The sequence below is a fragment of the Pseudopipra pipra genome, chromosome 1 (assembly GCF_036250125.1).
Source record: "Pseudopipra pipra isolate bDixPip1 chromosome 1, bDixPip1.hap1, whole genome shotgun sequence".
Taxonomy (NCBI): Eukaryota; Metazoa; Chordata; class Aves; order Passeriformes; family Pipridae; genus Pseudopipra; species Pseudopipra pipra.
The window spans coordinates 77,041,975-77,066,198 of record NC_087549.1 but is presented as its reverse complement, the minus strand read 5'-3'; the positions used below and the strand labels follow the sequence as shown (position 1 = coordinate 77,066,198).

At 36.1% G+C, this 24,224-nt stretch overlaps 2 long non-coding RNA genes across 5 annotated transcripts in view; one reads left to right on the top strand and one right to left on the bottom strand.

The window, feature by feature from the left end:
- The window catches only part of LOC135417548 (uncharacterized), a 33,216-nt gene extending 28,610 nt beyond the window's left edge, over positions 1 to 4,606 (top strand). For 3 of the 4 annotated variants that reach the window (XR_010432094.1, XR_010432095.1, XR_010432096.1), the window contains 2 exons: positions 2,265 to 2,457; positions 3,267 to 4,606. This is a non-coding gene — a long non-coding RNA (uncharacterized LOC135417548). The remainder of the gene's footprint in view (positions 1 to 2,264; positions 2,458 to 3,266) is intronic. The other variant, XR_010432098.1, reaches the window with a different exon arrangement.
- LOC135417549 (uncharacterized) overlaps positions 1 to 24,224 on the bottom strand; it is a 182,642-nt gene that overhangs the window by 75,132 nt on the left and 83,286 nt on the right. Inside the window, exons 2-4 of the long non-coding RNA XR_010432099.1 lie at positions 11,771 to 11,864; positions 9,683 to 9,755; positions 5,140 to 5,277 (exon numbers count right to left, since the gene is read on the bottom strand). This is a non-coding gene — a long non-coding RNA (uncharacterized LOC135417549). The remainder of the gene's footprint in view (positions 1 to 5,139; positions 5,278 to 9,682; positions 9,756 to 11,770; positions 11,865 to 24,224) is intronic.

The following is a 24,224-nucleotide window of genomic DNA, read 5'->3' as shown; positions in this document are numbered from 1 at the left end:
TTTAGGCATTTCAATAACTCGTTATTAAATTTTAGAATAGTTGTCAAAATTTTAGGTGAGATGAATAGTAGGCTTTGAACGTGGTGTTAAAAGGTTGATGTCTTTTTAAAAAAGACAAAGAAAAAAAACCAATCCTGAATTCATCTTCTCTCTGCTTCACAACAGAGTCTATCTGTGGAATGCTCATCCTTTGCACAGATTTTTAGTTTTTGAATATATTACAGTATACCTAAAGTATATTGCATGTGGCTCCAAAACTAGCTAAAGAAACTCATCTGCCACACCTTTACATTGCAAAATGGTGTCTGTTAAGGTATTAACTCACTTGAAGAGATTGATCCTGGTAAACTTTCCTGGACCTAAAATTAGGCAATTACATTCTAATATAGCATATTCCTACTAAAAATCAAATATTAAATATCTTCAGTTGTTTGGGGCCCACAAAATGAAGTTCATATTGAAGTACAAAAAAGATACCATCACACATGACAACTGCTGGCAATGGCACAGTGATACATTGCTTTACAGACTTTTTTAGTCTGACAATTTATTTCTGGATGAACACAAGGCATTGACGACCCAGATTCAACTCACTAATTTCATATTCTTACAGGTCCATAGCAAACTTCAATTTGTGTAATATCTCATAATATCAAATGTCAACAACATAGCAGTACACTTTCTCAACAGAAAGTTTATATTTTTGTTGCTTTTCTGTTTCATGAACTGGATAACCTTTTAGGTATTGTAACACATACTGTACTGTACAATTACATATTGTAACACATAACTGTGTTATGTTTTGTTTAAGATTTTAACTTAAATACAAGTGACACAAAAAGGCCATGGTATAGTTATTTATGCCTTCATTAGTAATGACATATGTTTCAACATTTTTCTCATGAAACATGTTCTTCATTAACTATATTTTCTGCATAAGAGGACGAACATCTGTTCTTTTCTCCTGCAATGTACATAGTTGCATGGCAACTGAGACATTACTGTCCCTCAGTAACTATGCTTGGTAATCTATTTAAAAATGATCTCATGCCAAAAATTGACTGAAACATTAGCCTCCTGTCACATACATTAGCTACTGTTGAGAAAGACTGTTATCTTCTTCCTGTTCTATTTTCCTGTTAACTTTACTGCTACACAACTACACACACAGTCTAGAAAATTCTTCATTTTAATACACCCTTCCTTCTAGAAACAACCAGATTAACAGTTTAAATCTTAGAATAAAGAAAAAAAAATGTTAATTCTTTCTGTTTTTTCAGAAACAATGGATTAACAGATCTTACTTATAGTGCTACAGAAAATATTTTCCTACACATCTGAAAACATGGGGTACTTCAACTAGTTAATTGACCACAGTCAGTGCATCAGCTGAATAGCATGAATTCAAAACAGATTTCTGTTCTTTAAAACAGAAACTCTGTTAGGTCTTGGAGAGCACAACTTCTTAGCTCAGCTTAGACAAGAGTTGTAACACGACTTACTTCATTCTGCAGACTGTGAAAATTTACTTGCTCACAGTACTTTTATTCCATAAAGACCTATGTAGGCAGTGTCATGGTGCAGAATGGATGAATAATTAATCAAAACATTGAAAAAATGGGACATGACGTTTTTCCAGTGGAGGGAGATAACAGTAGCACCTCATCAGAAGGATCTCTGAGGAAACCCATACAATGTAATATAATGCCAAAAGGGGTGAATAATAAAGTGACAAGTTTTGTTATTGATGCTAAGCTACTAAATCAAGATCAAGAGAAGAATTTCAAAAGTTCTAATACTTACAAATTAAATTAATTGTAAACAAATGTAAAATGCTGTACATTGGAAAATGCTACATATGACTGACAGCTCAGATGAAAACCTGGAACTATAATAGATAGATATAAAATGTTTACTCGCTACTCAAAAGCTATCAAATATAAGAAATTTAAAGCTAGAAACTTGAGAAAGAAAAAGGAAAAAAAGGGGATTTGTGGCACACTATGAATCCATGGTTCAGTAGTATCCTGATTACAGTGTGCAGTTATGGGTACTGATCCCCTCCATCTGAAAAAGGATTCAAAGGAATTTCTGAAGATGTACAGAGATAGGATTACAAGAGGGACTTGAAATGGTTTCTGTGCAATGAACAGTGGAAATGGAGGAACAGATGACTAAAGGAGATATGAAAGAGGTCTTCCTGGTCATGAGGGACAGTGAAAAAAAGTAGAAATCCATTTGTCACTGTCTCTTACAGAAAAAAGAATTAGGTGATATCAGATGAAACTAATGGATGGCAGTTACAAACAAAAGTCTTCAGATGATGGATAAGTAATCTGGAAAACAGCCAAAGGGGACTGAAGACAACAAATGCTTGTAAGGATTGAAAAAGTAATTTGATTTTTCCTCCAAGGATTTGTTCATTGAGGGCTACTAAACACAAGGATGCATACTCTGGTATGTATCACACATCCTTACCCTGTTCTTATATTCTTGCTTTGACACGCATGTTTGACACTCTTACTGTCATGAGCAAAACAGACTCAACTTGGGGAAAATTATTTTAATTTACTGCAAATTAAAAATAGAGCAAGACAGTGAGAAGCAAAGACAAAGCTAAACCTCCTATCCGCACTTTTCTTCCCAGACTGAAAATTATATAAGACGCACCGATAATATTGAAATAGCATTACTGTATATTTGTCAATTAAATCTCTGCTTTTGGATTGTGACTTTTCCAGAATAGCAGGGATAAAAGCAGAAACACTTTCTAATCTTTAGGTAGGAGAAGTAAAGAAATGCCAGTATGAAAAGACAACCCATTGATATTAATTATGTGGCATCTAAAGAAAGCTTGACTTATTTCACAGTACAAATACAAAGCTGAAAGGCCAATAGCAATTTTCGGTTGGTTGCAGTAGTATTCTCCAGTTACCTTCTCACTAATACTACAGGAATAGAATGAAGGGGGGCAGGAAACAAAAATATGCTTATTGAAAAGTGTATCTTGGAATAGCTGTGGTGGTTTCAACAGGCTGGCAGGGCAACTATAGTTTCAAGTACTACAGAATACCATTTCAAAGTTATTAAGTGAGAGTTACCTTATCTTCCCCATTGATCTTTACATATGCACAGTCACATTCACAAACAATGTCCTGGGCTTTCTCTTCACTCTTTCTGTTCCTATGTACCATGAAATGAATGGAGAAGAGGGAAGGGAGAAACATGGCTGACACACTATACTTTTTTCTCCTTTGAAACCACAGAGGCTTCCATAGCCATGGACCTTACCAGTGCAGAGCACAACATCCATACTTAGTCCTGTACTTCTAGTAAAGTCAACTTAGATATGAGGTGCATGTTTCCATGCTGAAGAACTCTCTACCCATCTTTTAAGTGCACATGGATTAATCTCATCAATTGCTCAGTCTGGATTTGATTGAACACCAACACATTTGTTCATCCGCTGGATGAGGAATCCTTTGACTGGGTTTTGACCTGAAATCTGACACAAATCTGTTTGTTTACTTATCTGAAGCTGATTAATGTCATTATTGATTGCTGCAGTTTGTTTACTGCAGCTACAATGTCACAGGTTAATTCTACTTGCTGTGGTCTTAACACCGTATCTCCTAAATTATTGACTTTTGCGCATGCTACTCCTTCATTTGTTTACTCACAGTAATAAATCTTCAACTTTGTCTAAAAATAAACAACACAGCACTGCTTAAGTGACTTAAATGTCAATCCAAGCGAAAAAGCTTGCATCAAATCTTTACACCAAATAATGTTACTATCTAGTATCCTTAGTACCGTTTGCTTCAAAAGTTATAGTTTACTTTATGACAAACAGTTACCTTTCATGATACTTACATGACTCTTGTAATAGAAAAGCCTAGTCAAGTTCTCCAAAGTTCTCAAAAAACCCCTCCAACCTGATCAACAACTTCTGTTTTATTTGAGTATTTCTTGATATTCATGATGACCCCGTGATAGGAAACTTTCTGCTCTATAAGTGTCCTGTCATAAAGCTTGTTACATTCAAGACCCATATTATGGAGGCAGGCAAACATACCTCTTGGAGCTGATAACACTAAGCTAAGACAATCCTGCCCTAAACAAAGCTGGATTCTGCACTTTTGTAAAATCCTATTTTTATTTCAATTAAAGTTGTAAGAGGTGAGGAAAAAGAAACATCAAAATTTGCAATTAAATCCAGAGAACTGTGGGAACCTCCATCCCCACAATTAAATATCATCATTCAATAGTAGAACAACACTGTTTGATATTTGATCACCCAATGCTTAATGTAAAAACTATAGAACTTTTTTAGGCCACAAAACTAAATAGTCCGTATTTTTAAATCATTCTTGAAGAAATAAATGTTGGCAGTCAATTAGGTACTTAAAACATTCAACAGTTCTAGTGTGAATATGACAAAGTATTATAACCTTTTTTTCAATACAACTGTGTTATTTTGAGATTTTTCAGACATTTTGTTTCTGTCCTTAAGGGAAACTAAGCATCTTACTGTACTTGTAGATAATATACGCAAGACTGATGCACATATGTCATGAACATCACTGCTTTTAAATGCCGTTCTGATTTCTTTACATTCAGAAAAGGTGTCTCTACACATAACTTAATAAAATTATGTAAAGACTTCTCATGGTTTACGTTGTCCTATCAGTTCAAGAGTCACCACAATGAGTAGTTAATATAATGTATATGTACAAATGCCTGCACTCAGAAAGAATCATATTAATGCAGAATTTCACTGGACACAGTAAAAAGCTGCAACACTGCAAAAAATTTATATGTAAATATTTTACCTAACACATTGATTTGATCAACTGTCAGGAAAAGTCTCCGATGGAGATATATTTAAAGTTACATTGAAAAGCAATTTAACACAGACTATGACTTTTAAAAGTTTAAAAAAATTAAATAGGATTTTTTTTTTTCATGAAACATTTACATTCTAGTAAAAGATTTCACATTGAAACAAAACCATAGAGTTCATTTTATGATTTGTCTTCTTGGTCTAAAAAAGTCAAAGGTCAGAAAAATTAGAACATCCAGAGAAAGTATACAGTATGATCATCTGAGAATAGAGTAAGATTTATTTGAGCCAGGCACCTGTTTCTCATGGCAGCAGGCCTCTCCAGCAGCAGGCCTCTCCAGCAGCAGGCCCAAAGTCCCAGAGCTGGGCTGGATCACAGATGGTCTGGAGCACAGGCAGGCAAACCGAGGGCCCTCAACAATTCCTTATGGGTCCTGACCACGAAGGAGCAAATATGGGTTGAATAAAGAGTTTCTATTCACAGACTCTTTATGTTGAGAAAGACAGTTTTCTGGTTCACAGCAGCTTTCCCCTCAGTTTTCCTATTCAAAAAGCTGAATGTGAAAGCAATCACTTTCAAAAAGTACAGAAGTTTTGAAGATGTACTGGAAAAAAATTAAGGACAATGATTCAGCATATGGAGTTGTAGAACCAGTTTTTTAAGGATTCAAATGATTGTTTAAAAATCTGGTTATATTCGACAGAGGCACTGAGAAGAAATGAATTGATGCTGGCTATAAGGAGAATGACCAGTGTGGGAGGAAAAAAAAAATATGCCACTGTGCAAATGATATGAAGTAAATAATTAAATACACTGATTTTCTTTCAGAAGTATTGTTAAAGAAATGAAGTCATATCTACCACATCTTCTGATTTAGAGGCAAAAGAGAAAGTTGTTGAATTCATACGGCAATTGAACAAGTAATATTCAGGGCACTGAGACCAGAAAAAGTAATATGGCAGGTCTCCTTCAGGCCGCTATTTTACCTGCCTCATTAGAAATCAGTGCTAATTGTCTCAGATAAATAATGTCCATAAATGTGTACTCAAATGGGAGAGTACCTTCACTCATTTTCCACATATGTATATTTCATATCAGTTATTTTCCAAAAGCATATTTTCTTTCTAGAAAAGTCATCCGCTTGGCTACACAAAAGTTAGAACCTTCAATTCTACCATATTAATCCAGCACTAGGGTGATTTCATTAGGTATTCCAATGTATTAGTATAAAGAATTCTAAAAAAAAAAATGCTTTTCTAATATTTTGCATCCTTTCATGATCCCATTTGTCCAAAAATTTATTTAAGAAAAGGTCATGTCACCTGCCTGTCAAAGCTCTCATTTCTTCCAGTTTAAGTAGAGGTTTCAAATTTTGTTTTACGTTTTTTAGAGTTCAAAATTTGTTATGAATTCTTATCTTCTCAAATGCCTTGAAATCCATTTAACAGTGCACCTGAAGCTCTTGGCAGATTTCAGAAAGCAATATTAGGTATGGGAATGAGAAAGTGAATAGTGTAGAGTGGGGAACATTGTACCCATAAAACCACAGATCTTCTGCAGGGATTTATACTGCTGAACATTACTCACTCCTAGACAAAATTTTAGAGGAATAAAATAAAAGCAAATGCATCCTAAAATTCATCGATGGCAATTTTAATAATTTAAGACACAGCATAGTCACACCTGAAAGAAACAGCATTAGTATCCTCAACACTCAAGTTTTAACATCGTATTTAAATAGCTGGTGTTTCCAGGGTAGTTTAGTCAGGCTCTTGAGGGCACTACCAAGACCTTCTATTCTTGTTTGGCCTGTCCCAGGGCATCATTCCACCACTGTCCATGACTCAGGCCCCATCTCATCTTGGACCTTAGAATATACACCTGTAGCACTAAATCTGATGAGAAACTTGTTTAAACATGTCTTAAAATGGCTTTTGGTGGTCTCTTTGCAAACACATGCTTCTTCTTCCCAACCCCCCCCATGACAAGTGTTATCCCATGCAGGAGTATCCTGGGAAGGTGTCCTGAGGTGTTTCCCATTGGTCCTTGTTAACCCCTTCCTGTGATTGGGTGTTCCTGTAAGCCCCTTGAGACTTCTAATTGGTTAACGTGTGATTCTCCCTAACCCTATAAATGTAACCCCCCAACAATAAACTCCCTCTTGCCTCCTCTCCACGCCCGGTGCGCTGTCTCCGTGCCTGCCATGGGACCACGTGGGTGGGTGGAGGAGGGGAGGGCACCTCTCCCCTCCAGGCTCAGGACCCGAAGAAACCCCTGACGCTGGAGTTCCCTTTCCCCATCCTTCAAGACGTCTGAATGGTTCCTCAGATGGAGATGGAACTAGAACTGGGCCGCCCCACTCCGTGGGTGGGGAAAGGGATCCAGATACGCCCTTTTTTGATCCCTCTTGGGTCCAGCAGCTCTCCGGGGCCTCTCCTAGGTGGGTGATGGCATGGCCCGGCAGCCAGGGCCTGTCCCATCCCCAAGCAGAAGCAGGGCAGACAGGGGCACCAGGACCCAGCCCTTACATCGGGCACCTCCCTGGGGACAGGGACAGGCTGCGGGTGGGCCAAGACTTAAGCCAGCAGGTGGTCTTGCCTCAGCAGAGCCCATGGTTGGTCAGGGCAGGGCTGTGGGGAGCTGGAGTCTGGCCCTGCTGCTTCAGGGTCACCTGGGAGGGGGCTCACAGCCCCAGGGAGCTGCCGTGGGGCCCTGAGCTGTGGGCAGGGTGAGGAGAGCCCGGGGGGCTGGGCAGGCGCAGGGAAGGCTGGCAGTGCCCTCGGGGCCGTGACCTGTTGTGCAGTGAGCTGAGAAAGGTGCTTCTCCAGGAGCGGTTCGGAGAAGCAGTCCTTTAAGACTTTGAAATCCCCTCTGGAGTCAGTTCCTCCTTCAAGCAGTGAAGCAGATTGCTACAGAAGTTACTGTCTAAGTTACGATGCAGGCAGGTGCTGAGCACAACGCCTGCTATTGCCGTCATGATGACTTTTTACACATTTCGTCTATAGTTCCGTAAATTAAAACCTGCTGCCACTAGAGGGAAGCACAAGGCTCTACACCGCCCTAACAACTCGGGTATCAGGACCCGCCTGTCTGTAATACTTTGTCATGTGTTAGTGTTATTTTAACTGGACTAATAAAAATTGTCTGTATTTTCATTAGACTGTTACCATGTTAATTTACGAACAGTACATTGCTGGCTCCCCACGTCGGTTGGATCCCAGTTTTGTCCACAACAAGATTCTGAATGTATCAAATGCAATTGACTTTCTTGGGACCTCTAATTTTTAAATTTAATGTAAACACACTACTGAATCTGAGCATAAGTGAATACAAAGGCTGACATCCAGCCAGCCTAACAGATTACCAGATGGCTTTCAACTTTAGACACCTCACATGATAGTTGTCTTAAAGTACCTGTCTGAATGCATATAGAGTCAATATTATTGTTTTTGTTAGGGATTAAAACAAAATAAAATTTTTAAACCATCTATCTGGCTTTTAGAAGTCTCCTGAATGCAATAAAATTAGCATTCATCAGAACTATATTTCCTGAAAAATACTTAAGATATTCAGTCAGATAATATACTGAAAAACTGATGTTTTTTCTGGGTTCCATAACTCATAACTCAGTGCAAGAGTTTTACTGCAATTCCTGTATGTCCACATTAACATACAAATATATAAATATTTCAGGCGTAAACAAGTAAAATCTTCAGCACTTTCCTCCTCCACTTGATAATCTACTTTGATAAGAAAGAAGCATACAACAACTGGTCAGCCCTAGAGTGACATCTACAGTTCAGAAAGATACACAAGAGAAGCAAAATTTACATCCACTCATCCAGCTTTAACTAGGAAACAGGGACGTACTAATGATGAACTGATGTATGAATTTGAGATATGAAAAAGGAATGCATCTTACCACAAAGCATCCTGATCGCCAGGCAGCAACAGAAATATTTTAGCCCACCTGTCAATTCAACCCTTCTACCACTAGTTTCCCATCTCTACTATTTGCAAACAGTTCTAGAAAGTTTTAATCCTGGAATAGGAAAGGAACATCAATCAAGTGCAGCTGTGAAATGATCAGGTCTGGAGAAAGAAGTCATCTGATGAAGCAACCTTTTTGGATAGAAATTAATAGGAAGGACAGCTTAAGCAGGGATGCAAAAGACTAGTACAATTATTGTGAGATAACAAAACTTTACATCATCCCTATAGATAAAATTCCATCATACGGTGATTGTACAGTCTACAGTACTTGCTTCAATGATAATAAACAGAACAAAGAATTTTAACCCCAAAAACAAAGTTCTATTTTATCCTTCTAAATGCACTGTACCACTTAAATGCTATTTTATGGGATAGATGTGTTTTCAACTCATCAAATTAAGTGAACACCAAGAAATTAAAAAATTTAGTAGACCAAAAAAGTCTAGAGTTGGCTTTAATATTGGCTTTAATCACAGTAAACAAAATAATTCCACCCTATTGATCAGGTCAATGTTATCATTGGCTTATTAGTTCTGATGGTATTTCTGGAATTTCATATATGACATTTTAACTCTGAAGACTTCATCAATGGAATAAAACTTAGTCTTATTCAATGGATTAGTATGCTGACAGTCAGAAGAGCTGAAAAGTTTATTAGAATGGTCATTAAAAGACAAGATGTGCTGGTTGTAAGGCAATTTGTGACCTGTTTAGACACAATAATGGGTGATAGTTAATTTGGAAATGTGAGTCTATTATAAGGTAACTAACTTTGAAATATGATTCAGAAATTACATTTTTCAATAATGTCATGTTGTGAACAGTCAGCAAAATACTTTACTTACTGGAGATTGATAATCTCTTTGCATGTTCTTAGACTGGTTGTAGGAAAAATGACCAGGACCTATCAAAAGACTTCTGTAAGAAAAAAGATCAATAAATTTTCCTTTAAGAAGACTCTGTGGCTTGCTGTTAATGCTTTCAATTTCACTAGTCTAGAAAGTATCTAGAAATGTAAAATTATTATTTTTGTGTACCAATGATATTTTCTATGCACAAGGATTTTTAGAAGGATATGAGAAGGGAGAAATAATTTTAGAAGGCACAAGAAAAGATAGGAGGAACAACAGGGGAAGTACCACAATATATAACACATTTGCAATAGACTTACTGTCTCTGTCAGAGGAGAACAGATGGTTTAAAAAGTTTTAAATATTGTGGAGATGACAGGTTTATTTTTACTGAACACAAGCTGAAGATAAAGCCAATCTGAGTGAAGGTGAAATGAAAAACTAATGCATGATAACTGTTTTGTGTCATTTTAACAACTTAGCGTATAAATGTCTATGTGTCCTATCAATCAGAACAGATACAGGGCTCATTCATTAACATGTGGTCCACTCTAAATTAGGTAGGTTGCAACAGTTATCATCTCTAAAACCAACCAAAAACATCTGTATGGAAGAAAATATTTCTATTCCTGCAATGATGATGGAGACAATGGGTACAAATTGAAATATGGAAAATTCTTTTTAAACGTGAGAAAAAGCCTTTTAATGATGAGTGTGATGAAACACTGTAATCGGTTGTCCTCTGAAGCTGCAGAGTCTCCATCCTCGGAGATACTCAGAACCCAACTAGACACAGTCCTGCACAACTCTAGTTGACCCTATTTTCAGCAGAGGTCCCTTCCAACATGACTCTATGACTTTGTGATATAAAGCATTTTTATTGGACAGGGTAATGTTTTAGTCAGATGAACACTTCCAAAAATTGTTATGTGTGTTTAAGTGTGTAACCTTTACTTCTCAGATTTAGGAAGGGTACATGAAAAATTGTCCATCCAATAATCAAATCAACCAAGTGTGTCTTCCAACAACTGCAATTTTAGAGGATGTTAATTTAGATGTTTTTCTGGATACCTAGATGTATTAAATGACTTTTCAAGCTATTTTTTTTAGTCCAGTTGGGGGTTCGTGCTCCCAGAAGAGTGATGAGAACACGTAAATTATTTATTTTTATAGAATCTGTTTGGCACAGATATAAAAAGATATTTTCGATGTATTGCTCAGTACTATTCCTGCAAGATACAGTCCCTGGGGTAAATGACAAGTACTCCAGAGAAGCTGAAATCCACTTTACATAGCTAAATGCTTGGAAATGGTATATTTCTATAAAAAGTACATACAGTCATGCATTTCCACTAACCCAAGATGTTTCCTCTGTCTCTGTAGAGGAAATTCAGTTAAATAGATACTACTGAATTTAACATAAAATCATGTGGGACTAGGGCAGCTCTACATTTCAGTGGAGAAAAATAGCTACTGATAAAAAGCTACAGAGAAAACACACAGGAAAGCATTTAATGAAAAATCTATGAAGAAAATTAATGATTTCTTTTCTGTGGGTTATTTTGTTGGCTTTGTTGTGGGTTTTTTATTTTTAGCTTAACCTATTTTAAAAAAAAAATTACAATTATGATTTGTCTTGAAAGCTATCAAAATACATACTCATGATGATCAAGAATATTTTTCAGCTAGAATAAAACTACAAAATGTAGTTAATAATTTATTTGATTTATAGACATCATATTTTACTTAGAGAAACAATTTTTTCTCTAGTTCTAGTAAGGTAACTATATGAAGTCTCATATTCTGCTGTATTATGAACAAGTAATGTCAGTTTTCCAGCAATTATAACTAATTTGTTTTGTTAATTTTTAATGTGACAATGCATTCCCACAAATAATCATTTGCCTCTGAGAATTAATGATCATTAACACTGTAATTACATATTTCATTAACATTTATATTCCAGCGACATGGCTAAGCATATATTTCCTACCCTTGTGTTATACATAAAGTGCTTTTTAAGCCTTAGAAAAAAATAGTGTTGGATTATTTGTTTGTTTCCAGTACTATACATTACCTTACATTTTTAAATCATAGTGAAATACTGAAGTATATGGCATGCTGTCCACAGATGTTTTTTGAATCAGTCATGTCAAGCACTGAGCAGCAGTAAAACCTTTGGGAAAAAAAAAAGATACACAGTCATACTAAAGATTACAATTCTCTTCATAAATAAGACAGACAGCAAACTGGTGATAATTATTTTTCAGGAAGTTCTCCCATATTTCTTTGGTTCAGTGTAGAAAAGCAAGAAGAAAAGTGTAAACAGCAGCCAAAAGTTGAACAGTTTTTGTTCCTATTAGAATCTGGATCAAGTACAAGATCTTTATACCAGCTCTGGTTTTCTAGTGTACTGTAAAGAAAATGTTAAAAAAACTGTCAATATATCTTGCCTGGTCAGCCTGATAACTTTCTACTATGAAATGAGTCATTCAGTGGGATGAAAGCAGTAGAAGTTCATTATCTGGAGTTTAATAAGACTTTGATACAGTCTCCAATTGCTATTGGAGGCTCCTTACAGTCTGGGCCCATCTTTTTCAAAGCACCTTTTTCTCAGGCAGGTGTTCCACACTGGTTCCATTACTCACCACTCCCTCCATACTGGTAATCAGACTCAAGCCAGCAGTATGGGCAAAGACAATTCTAACATTTGTCAGACCACAGCAGGAGTGGTCCAGTTTAGTACTCACCACACCAACAAGGACCTTAGCAAGCTACAGCAAATGCCTAAGAGGCCCAGGTAAGCAGGCAGAAAGAACACAGAATACGCAAGGAAAGTCTGCACAACTAACTTGAGTCTCTCTGGAGAAGAAAGGCCAGTGGAGCCACATCCTGCTCTCTTCAACTGTGTTTCACCATCCTCAAGAGGATAGCCAGACTCTTCCCATAGCTTCACACTAAAGTCACAAGAAGCCAGAAAAGATGCTCAGGTGACATCTGTAACCAATGGAACACAAAGGACCAGCTGGATCTCCTATTGACCACATGACAAAAGACAGGGAAAAGCCCAAGGGCCACAAAAGTTTCTTTTCCCTCAGCTGTTGCTGGAACAATCTGCCCTTGGACCGCCCAGGTGCCTGCACTTGGTATTAGAGCTGAGGTGAGCAAGAAGCTTGAACTTCCTCTCTTGAAAGGACATTCAACTCAGAAAACAGTATATGCTGTGATAGCAGAGCAATACCCATTTTTGTAAGATTTAAAAATGTGCGTATCTTCTAATAAGCTATTAATTAGAAGTAAGCCCTGCAAATATTAGTTTTTAGACACATGACATGGTAAAATGTATCAACTGCATGCATATAATTCGTAAGACTGTAGTGAATGTTATCTAGTAACGCAGTAGTTGCCCTGTAAAGGATAAATCTAAGCATTTTTCTATGTGTGATCAAGACAGTTTTTTCCCAAGTTTTCATTAAATAACACTAAATTTTGATCTCATTTGTAGTAAGAAGGCAGGTCTCTCAAGCACAATACAGATGAAATACCATAGACAGAAGTTTCACTTTAAATGAAAGTTATATTCTAATACCACATTAAATACACATAAATCCAGTAAAAACAAGTTGTAAACACCTTAAATCAGCCACCTTAGATAGCCATAGCAGTCCATCCCAAACAAATTTCAGCATTCACGAGGACAACCAGCTGAGTATTTGCTCTGCTTTTTATTTGGTAGGAAAAAAAAGCAGAGTCCAGTTACCTCATGTGTGTCAAACAGAGACTGTAGCACAGTTGTGTTGGTTTGTAATTCTCCTTTAACAGGACACATCTTTATCAGCACTGATTTATACAAAGCATTTGTGTTGTGCTTTTGAATATTATTCTGCATCTGTTATACCAGTCATACATAAAGTCAAATAAGTCTTTGTTTGATTCAAAACAACTTCCATTGAAAGATATATAAGCTTTGCCTGCACAAAGACTTACACTGTTAGCAACAAATAGAAGTAGAAGTGAGTGTTATTTCTTCCTGTGAATATCTTTATGTAGAATCTGTGCCTTCAGCTAGTCATTGTACACAAAGGCCACAAGATGGTAGTCTTGCCTTGAAAAGTTATATGATGATTTATTTTTTTTTAACCTAAATAAGGAGTTGGTTGTCTCCTTTGTGAAACCAGGGATTTTCAGTCCCTACCCAAATTCTCTGAAATGTTTCTCATGTGAAAGTGAATTAAAATAAAGAGGATTTAAATCTCAGCTCAGTTTTCATCATGAAAGCATGATATATTTCTAGGAAAATTAAGAAAGTTCATAGATGAGTACTAACTTTAAAAAATTCAGAAAATTAGTGCAGCTAACAAAAAACAGTTGTATATTTATAGGGTAAATAATTTACTTACAGGAAATTCATTGTAATTTTGGCCCAGGACTGATTATTTCTTGTGATAAAAATAACTATGGTGGATTATCTGTAGTAATCAACTACTTCAGTTTCCATAGTACCAAAAATATACTAAGCATCAGCAATTTTCAAAATCTGGGAGAGGTTTACAGAGGTTTGATATAATCAAGCACTTAATTGGAGAATTATAATACCAGTTTACCAGATCCATAACTTATTCTAGCAGTTGCTAGTTCAAACTAGATACAGTAGCTAATTTCTTCTTCACATGTTTTGACTATTAGGTGATTGAATTTTATACAAGGAAAGGTGGGGTTTAAAATACATTGTTTGAAGTAAATATATAAAGCTAATTCTTACATCTATATCCTAAAGTAGCCCCCTAAAGGTAGATGGGTTTTGAAGGGGGAAACAGATAAGTAAACGTCCACGAGAGCTGGATTTCTGTTCTGGTTCCTAATTCCTCAAAGCTGATCTAGCATTTTGAGCCGAAAGAAAAATTTATTTTCTTTGCCAAAAGTGGTAGTACACTCTGTGATGAACAGTTATGTCAAGAATATGGTGAAAGAATGAATCAATTTTTCTCCCAGAAATCCTGTGATACACTAATTCATTGAGATGCAGACAGATAAATCATCAGGTGCACAGCTTTTCTTGACAAATCTTGTTTTTCAACTAATGTAGACTTTAGCAACTATTCTGTACATCCTTTGCTTTCATCTCTTTATGCCATATTTTACTTTTGATTGTATCATTGATGGTCTTGGTCAAAAAGTCACTTTTTTTCATGTATTCAGGTTTTGATAATAATCATCACAATGAGTATTGAGAGATATTTTTTTTTTTTAAATGGTAAACTTTTGGTATTTGAAATAAAAAATTTCAAATACTTTCAAGTAATGCTGGAAAAATCAAGTTTAAGTTTCAGATGAGAAATAAGAGAACTTTTGGATTGCTGGTGGCCTACAGCTAATCTATGACACCAGAAGTATTAGCTATTCTGTCACACTGAGATGATATGGTTAGAAAGGATTTACAATTCTGTGGTGTCCAAGAGCTAGCATTCTACCACTTCTGTCAAAGAAAAGACTCTTTTCTCAGTGCTCCTGGCTAGGAATGAACCAAAGGCTCAAAAGGTAGCAGAGCTTTGCAGAATTAGGAGATTTAAGTAGCTAGCTACAGGATACAGCAATAGAATTTACTCTTATATCAGTTTATTGAATTTAAAGCAAATGTTTTGGGTTTTCTGGGAGATTTATGGCCTGGTTCTCCCTTCCTCCAGTAGTTTTGCACAAAAACTACTTTTCAGCAAATAATATATTCCAGAAGCATACTATCAAGAATTCACTCAACAACCCTTTAGAGTTATTTTGCCATGAATATTTTGGGACCTATAAATGAAACCAAGTAATTATGGAATAACTTTACACAAAAAAAAAAGCTATGTATAATTCCTTTAGGAAAAGACATTTTATGTGTGAATAATTATTATACCCCATCCCCCAGGAAATTAGACTTAATGTGTCTTTTCTAAGAAAAAGATAGTAAATGTTATAAATAGCAAAAAGGTGGGTAGCAGAGTGTTTTTCATCCTTTAAATCAAAAAAACGAATGTTTTTTGTGTGCAAGAGATGTCTACAGAAGCAAATAATATGGCACAATAGTGGTTAATTAGTAGATCAAAACACTTAGTTCTGAAACTTCAACATATTGACTGCATGAAGTATGAAGGTTTTCACTTTTAACCAGATTTTACTCTGTTGAACAATAAACGAAATTGTTAAATGTTGCCTGCAGGACCAGTTTTTGGGCTGAACACTCACATTTCCACCAGTATTTGAAGTGCATTTGAAGCCCACCTGGAACTTGTAGTTTAGTTTCCTTGGAAAGAAATCCAGTTTATACATCCCAAGGTTGCAGGTGTTCACGGGCATCTCCTCTAAGACAAATTTTTAGAAGTTTCTATGAAAAGCTTCATTTTAACCTGTGCTTTCATATGACCTTTAAGTTAAAGTAGCAAATTAAATCTGTAGAAAATTTATAGCTTTTTAAAAAATAAATTTATTTATGAAGAGGATTTTTGTACTAAACTATTTATTCAAGGTTTTGTTGTTCCACACCAGAGCATAAATATGATGTTCATATATCTTCACATGCACACACACACATTCTCCGCTTACTCAGATTAGAAATCCTCTAGTTACTTCTACCTATTCATCATTAATTTATGAAACCAAAATTAAACAACATATATTCCAAAATTTGTTCTCCCTCAGCGTCAAGTAGAGCAGAGTGACCATCGCTATTATTGCCAGCTCAGAGAGCCACGAGTGTGGTCTTACCTGAGATTCTCTAACAGTTTATAGCATCAGAATTAAAGGTCATACATGAGTTTACACAACAGAGGTCACTTGTCACATAAATGCTCTGTTGTACTTAACTGTGGTACAGTCACTAGTAGCTAAACTGTCTTTTCTCTCGTATATAATTTACTTTTCAAAGAAAAGGTCTTATCTTTTATTATTGATGTTACGAGTACTTCTTTCATTTTTATTATGCCTCAGTAGCTCAACTAATAGCAATAACTGCTGCTAAATTTTTACATTCAGAATGGGAAATACTAGGTTGTGTGTAGCAACATCTACACACAATGGTCACTTACAAAAATCCTTGCAAGCAAACTCTTCAAATCAGAGAGAGAAGAAAATTGAATTCCTGATAACTTAAATCACATGTCACATAGATGTTCGAGTTAGAAATAAAAGGTAGAAAAAAAGAACAGGTCAATATCTCAAAAATTATGACAAATATGTAACAGGAAAAGAATAATTCCTTTAATTGTTATGTTTTTATGCAAGTTCAACATGTTCTACTGTTAGATGCAATGTATGAAACATTAAACAGAGTTTGACCAGTGCCGGATTTTAAAAGTAGTAAGCTGCTTCAGAGGATGGTGTCTAATTTCCTTTATTTTTTTCTGCCTTATTTTATTGAACTATTGATTTCGTTACATGATTTATGTGGCTATGAGATTAATATAATCTGCTGTCTAAGATTAGCAGTTCTGTTTATTCAGATACCAGAACTAATTCAAGTCTTAAGAAGATCACTGACAAAAAAAGTCTTATTCACATCTCAAGTGCAATTTAGACTCCTATATGTGTCCAAGTGTAAATAGAAAAACCGTGTGCCTTGAGACATGTTCTATACCTGTTAGTCTCATTTTCTTACTTGGTCAGTTAGAGAATCTAGAAGAATTTGACAGGATATATATATTCCCCCTTAATTAAATGGTTGAGAGTCAATATAATATTTGGTTTTGTTATCTGGTGACTAAGTAAAACAACTTCTACGTGTAGGTGTGAAGTCATAGTGAAAAATCGTGGTGACCACATAGTTATTGCAAAGAGTTGCCCATTCATGTTTAATAGTTTTCCAGGTCTATCACATTTGATATTTTATCCTATTATAATTACTTTATATATATTACATTATCTTATTATTATTATTTGAGAATTCTTTGTGAAAAGCAGTTTATAAAACAGCTATATTTTGTTACTGATAATCATGTCTCTGGAGATTATGTTTCTAATTCTAATGTTGAAATAATATCAGTCTCTTCACAGCTGTCACCAAACCATTTCATTGACAACAAAAAATTTGATTTCTCAGACTTGATGATGATTTAATGGAGAAGTACAATTTGCAACTCTGCAATTAAATTATGTCTGAACATCTTAACACATTATCAACATTTCTAATCCATGGGGAAACAACACTAAACAAATACCATGCTCATGGCAATGAAATACTTTGCTCTCCCTGTTTAGGTTCACCACAACAGTGGTAGCTGTTCTGGCCATGCAACCAACAAAGTACTTAATTAGCACTACACTGTATGGAATTCATGCCTTATTGTCCACCACTTTACAGCCTTATAAAGTTAATTCAGTCTGAAAACTTATCAGAAAAAACAGCTAGATTTTCACATGCCTCTTAAAAGCAGCCAGTATATTTATTTTAAATAGCAATAAAAGAGTACTGTGGAACTCGGTTTAATTAAGTTCTTTTTTTTTTTTATTTTGGCTTCCTTTGATGTCTGTATCCTGTTAGTCCTTTTTCTGTGAGTAAATTGCTCACTGTAGGTTATTCCCTTCCTTATAATTTGCTTTTGCACTCCCAAATGGTTTTAAACTTAGAAAGCAATCACACGGTTAACTCCTAATTTACTTTATGCATTGCTTCTCTCATCTTCTTTGCCTCCGTCTCCACAAATAAGCAGTTAAATAGCAAAGTTTTAATAAGTTTCAGACAAAATTTATTTCTTTTTTGGTTCCTGCTAGAATGCACTCAACTAACACATGCAACCAGATGTCTGATAATTTGAGGTCAAAAGATTAGTTAAGCAGAAGTTACACTTTGTTTTTTATCCCTGTCTCCTGACTTAGAGAGGCAGAGATACTGCAAATGCTTCTGTAAATGTAGTAGCTAAGCAAAAACTTTTACATTCTGAAGCTTTCCTAAACCAGCACATATTACAGCAAAACAAAATGAGCTATTTTTTTCCCATTTTTAGTGCCACAAACCGAATGGCTGTTCAGAAGACAATCAAATTACTTAGTGTTTACCATCAAACCTAATCCCAAACTTTCTCTTTCTGACAGCAAAAATCAGCATCATAACAAATCAGCAAAATCATCAATGGAGTTAAGCTGTTCAACAAAGAATATTTCAAATCGTATTTGATTAGTTTACCTCGTCCAACATGACTTTACCTAATGATCATATCTGAGCCTCTGCACTGCTTCCATTCTTAGAGTCAAAAAGTAAAAATGCAACAGACTAACCAATATTCCAGATCTCAGAAAAAAAGAAAAAGACATAGAAGTGATGCTGAGCCTGTATTGTTTGTCAAGCTACAAAGAAAACTGAATAAATGGAGTTTATAGCACAATAGTTATTATATTCAGCATTACATGTGTGATGAAGTTGAGAGAAATACTGATAGTTGCTGAAAAATATGCCCAATCTTTAGCATGATTCTGATAACACAGTGTAGTAGGAACTTCACAACTAAGACTGTAAAGCCAGTGCAAAAATATCGCAATTTGTCTTCTATACTTAAGAAATTTCTAAAACAGTGCTCTTTGAGGCATAGGCCCCTAGAAAGAATACAAAATCAAAGGAAAACGTAGGTTGGTGTTAGGAAAGGGTGTCTGGAAGTCATCGTTCCAAACTATGGCTTCAAGCAAAAGTAGCTTCAAGGTCAGACCATGTTGCTTTGGATTTGCCTAGTTAAGTTCAGAAAATCTCTGACAATGACAATTTCTCCTTATTATGAAAATATTTTTCCTCACATTCATCTAGACTTTTATTTGCTGTCATTTATGACTATGCTTTTCATCCTTCCACAGCGTACCTCTGAGAATAGTCTGATTTGGTTTTCTTCATAATCCTTCTTAAAGTATTTGGAGACAGCAAACAGAAATCCCCCCAGCCTTCTTTTCTAAGGCTAAATAAATCCAGTTCTCTCAGCCACTATAACCAGGAGGTAGGCAGGAATCCTTTCTTTCTCTGAGCTCTGAATCTGGCTGTAGGCAGTAAACACTGCCTTTGAGGAACTGTAGTATCCAATACCTGGCTCTGCACTAACCCTGATGAGGGTCATGACTATTATCTGGAGGCTATTTTGCAGAGAATATCTTTAATTTTTTTATTCTTCTTGTATTTATATGACATTTTAAATAAATTTTTGCCTCTTTTAGTCAGTAATATGACCAGAGGAGGAAAACCTTTCCTACTAGAATGAGCCTCTCCTGAATGCATCTCTTGGCCATTGCAGTTTAGTCCCACAGCCACTGGATGCCACTGCTAGCAATAACTTTTTTCCATATGTAAACATTTAAATGCTTTCTCTTTGCTGACTAGCTTTTGACTTTTTCATCAGTGATCACAAAATGACAATTTTAGTCTCCTTGACAAGTAAGAAGGGGGGTCACCAGAACATATACCTTGGACTTCCAGAGGGAAGACTTTTGCCAGTGTGGGAGTCTTGATGACAGTCTCCTGGGAGGCAGTCCTGAACAGCAGAAGGGTCCAGGAAGGCTAGCCATTTTTCAGGAAGAAAATCCTATAGGTGCAGGAGCAGGACATCCCTATGTGCCGAAAGATGAGCCATCAGGGAATACCAGCCTAGCTAAACAGAGAGGTTTGACTAAAATTCAGGAAAAATAGGAGAATTTATAACCTTTGGAATATGGGGCAGGCAACTCAGGAGGACTAAAAGGATGTTGTGAGGTTATGCAGAGAGAAAATTAGATGGATCAAAGCCCACCTAGAACTTAATCTGGCTACTGCCATCAACATAGTTTTGTGAAAGTCAGATCCTGTTTGACTAACCTGATGACAGGGTGACCTGCCTAGTGGATGAGGGAAAGGCTGTGTATATTGTCTACCTGGACTTCAGCAAAGCCTTTGACACCTTTTTCCACAGCATTCTTCTGGGGAAACTCTGCTCATAGCTTGGATAGGTGTACTGTTGGCTGGCTAAAAAACTGGCTGGATGACCAAGCCCAGAGTGTTGATGAATGGAGTTACATCCAGCTGGCGGCCAGTCACAAGTGGTGTTCCCCAGGGCTCAGTGTTTGGCCCATCCCTGTTCAGTACCTCTATCAGTGATGTGGATAAGTGGATCAAGTGCACTGTCAGTAAGTTCACAGATGACATCAAGCTCGGTGGGGGTGTTGACCTGCTGGAGGGTAGGAAGGCTCTGCAGAGGGATCTGGGCAGGCTGGATTGATGGGTCAAGGTCAGTTTTGTGAGGCTCAACAAGGTGAAGTGCTGGGTCTTGCCCTTGGGTCACAACAAACCCATGCAACATAGTCTTGGGAAAAAGTGTCTGGAAAGTGGCCCAGTGGAAAAGGACCTGGGGTTTACAGCACAAGCCTTATGAGAAGTGGCTGAGAGAGCTGGGGTTGTTTAGCATGGAGAAAAGGAGGCTGAAGGGAGACCTTATTGCCCTCTACAATCACCTGGAAGGAGATTGTAGAAGATGGGTGTTGATCTCTTCTCCCAGGTAATAAGCAATAAGACAAGAGAAAATGAACCAAGATGTACCAGGGGAGGTTTAGACTAGATATTAGGAAAGCTTTTTCACTGAAAGGATTCTCAAGCACTGGAATGGAAACCTAGGGAAGTGGTGGAGTCACTATCCCTGGAGGTATTTAAAAGATGTCTAGGTGTGACACTTATAGACATTGTTCGGTGGTGGACTTGGCAGAGTTGGATTAATGGTTGTATTCTTACATTTCAATAGAAATGTTTGTATCATTCTACAATTTTATTACTTATTTTCTATCATCTTTTCCAGTGCTGTTGCTGTCTTTATCTTTTGTCTTCTAGACTCCTTATTATGCACTTGGTTCTGTTTAATAAAAATAGTTTCTGTTGTAAGTTCATTATCCCTGTATTACAGTTTTCAGTCTAAGAATTGTTATGCTTAGGAACCACAGCTCATGTATGAAGAAGTTATGCAAAAATATTTGCTGAGATATACACATCTTTCTATTTTTTAAACTTTTAAAACATACCATCCTGTCTATATTTTCACTGAAATGCTTCAGAAATTCAGTGGAATTTTGGCAGCTAAATATGTCTCAGTCATCAAGATATTTCCCTATGTGGAATTAAATAATGTTCACCCGTATTTCATCAGAGTAGACTGATTTCCAAAATTTATTGTAGCAAAAATGTCTTCTCTAGAGCAAGACTGAGATAATCTACTGAATATATTTTGATAGCTAACTTCTGATCAAGTGGTCTACCTTCAACTAACAAAACTACCCACAACTGCTTGTGGAATAACCAATATGCAGAAATTCCCTCAAAATTACATTGCAAATTTTGTGAAATTACAGCCTTGATAGCAAACACTACTCTGGCTTACAGCTGATACTGTTCTGTTCCAGGTAGTAGTCTTCAACTGTAGCACCATTTATAGCACAGTGAGCTCTGAAAAACTCAGGAAAACACACCTTGTTATCTCAGATGTACAATTATGTCAACGTAGCCTACAAAACAAATGTTCTATTACATTCACTATGGAAAAACATTTGTTAAGAATCAAAAAGCTTCTAAAATTAATGTGTAATATCTAACTGCTCTTCATCTAAAGATACATTGATGAATATGGATAAAATAAAGAGTCAGATACCTTCACTAACATGAATCTAAGCTCCATCAGAGAACAAAAACCAATTTGCAATCCTACATTTCAAGAGGAAATTACCATAGGAAAGAGAAACTAGTGGTTTGGAGAACTGCTGGTCAGGCAGGTTATGTAGCAATTTTGTCTTGTGAATTGTAGTATTCTAAGGAAACTGAGATTATAAACCATCACTGTAGGATGGAGCAGCAACAAATATAAAAACAGTGTGTAATTAAATTTGAAAGAGCATGAGAGTAGAATGCAGATGGAACTTATTATCTGCTTTTTTCCTCTTTTCTATGCATAAAATTTTAGGGGAGAAATGGTATAACTTCTTCAAGGTACCAGAAGTGAGTAGGTACTAAGTAAAATAACAAGAGCTAGTGAGAAAATGTCCTGGTATCTTATTCTCAAGCATGTCCCAATTTCCAGGTCAAACTAATTCAGAGAACTAAGGTCAAAACTCTTACAACTGCAGATATCATTCTTCACATAAATTAAAAAGAGAAACACAGGAAGATGCAAGTTTAACAGTTTCTATATTAATTCATTTGGAGATTAACTGCATTCTTTATTGCTGCTAATGAGTGTTTGTCTTATAAGATGCTCGAAAGCTAGGTGAAAGTGAATCAAAGCCCCATTAAGCAGATCCTTCAGTTTGCAGAAACACCAGTGAAGAATTTTTCAGGGATGTTTTCAGAGAAAAATTGAAGGTCTGATACAGGAAAATCAGAATCTTACCACAGAGATTCAAGGGATGGTGAAGAAACTAAAGAAAAGTAGCAAAAGTATTTCCTGTACTGTACCCCACCTGTATATAGAATTAATTTGTTAACCATACCCCTTTCACAAGGTTTATATTTAGTATTACTTTTTAAAATTACAGAAAAAATTATTTGCTGTTGTGCTATAGTCTTACCAATTTACATATTTTACATCACTTGGAAAGTTTAGAACAAACTTTACATAGCTCTTTTTGACAACTTGAAAGCTGGTGCTAAAAAATGATAAAAATATTTACTATTTTACAGTGGTGTAATAAATAAACCCATAATAAAACCAAATATGCTTGCTTTCTCTATCTCTATTTTTCTTTGGAAAATTCAAAGAAAACATCAATTTTTTTTTTCCTGAAAAAACTTTTTCTTTAATTGGTGATTATATAAATGTGGATGCATGGTTGCTCTTTGTCCCATACAGACCAAGTCTACCACAAAGCATAAAGAGACTAGTCTGTTGCATCTAGACTCTGTCCAGCTGGGGATCAAATCATAAGAGATGTGTAGGTAATAAGAGATAATAGTATAAACCATACTTATTCAAGGTTTTATTCATGTTTCACTCTTTAAAAAATTTCTTTCCTTCATGTCAGCCTCAGTTAGCTTTTTAGTAAAGAGACAACCGAACACCTGCTATGAGACAGTGCAGACCTTACCTGGAAACAGAACACAGGGCAAAACAAACTCCAGATTTGTAGGGACTTAAAAAAATATTCTAAATTTTTCTTTAGGCTCACTAGATATCTATATTAAATATATTTTCCCTCTCCCTTTCTAGGCTTACATGCCTATTCTTCAAGGAGCATCACAGAGACATTCTTGGGTCTCCAGTTAACTTTGCTCATAGCAACAGACAATATTGTACCCCTTCAAAAACATGTTCAGATAATTTAATTAGGTCTTATATCCATTTGGGCCTTTAGCTGATGAACTCATAAAATACTTGCCGATTGAGGATGTCTTTTATAGTTTGGGGTTTTTTTTCTTTACACATAGTAGAACAGGTAACTTGCACATGTAGCTGTGTTTAGCTCTCAAAAGCTCAGGCACATCTGACGAGAACACACTCTCAGAATATGTCTAGAAGTCAACCACATTTGAGAAACCAATACAGAGCTTTATAGCAGTAAGCCTGATTTTTTCTTAGGC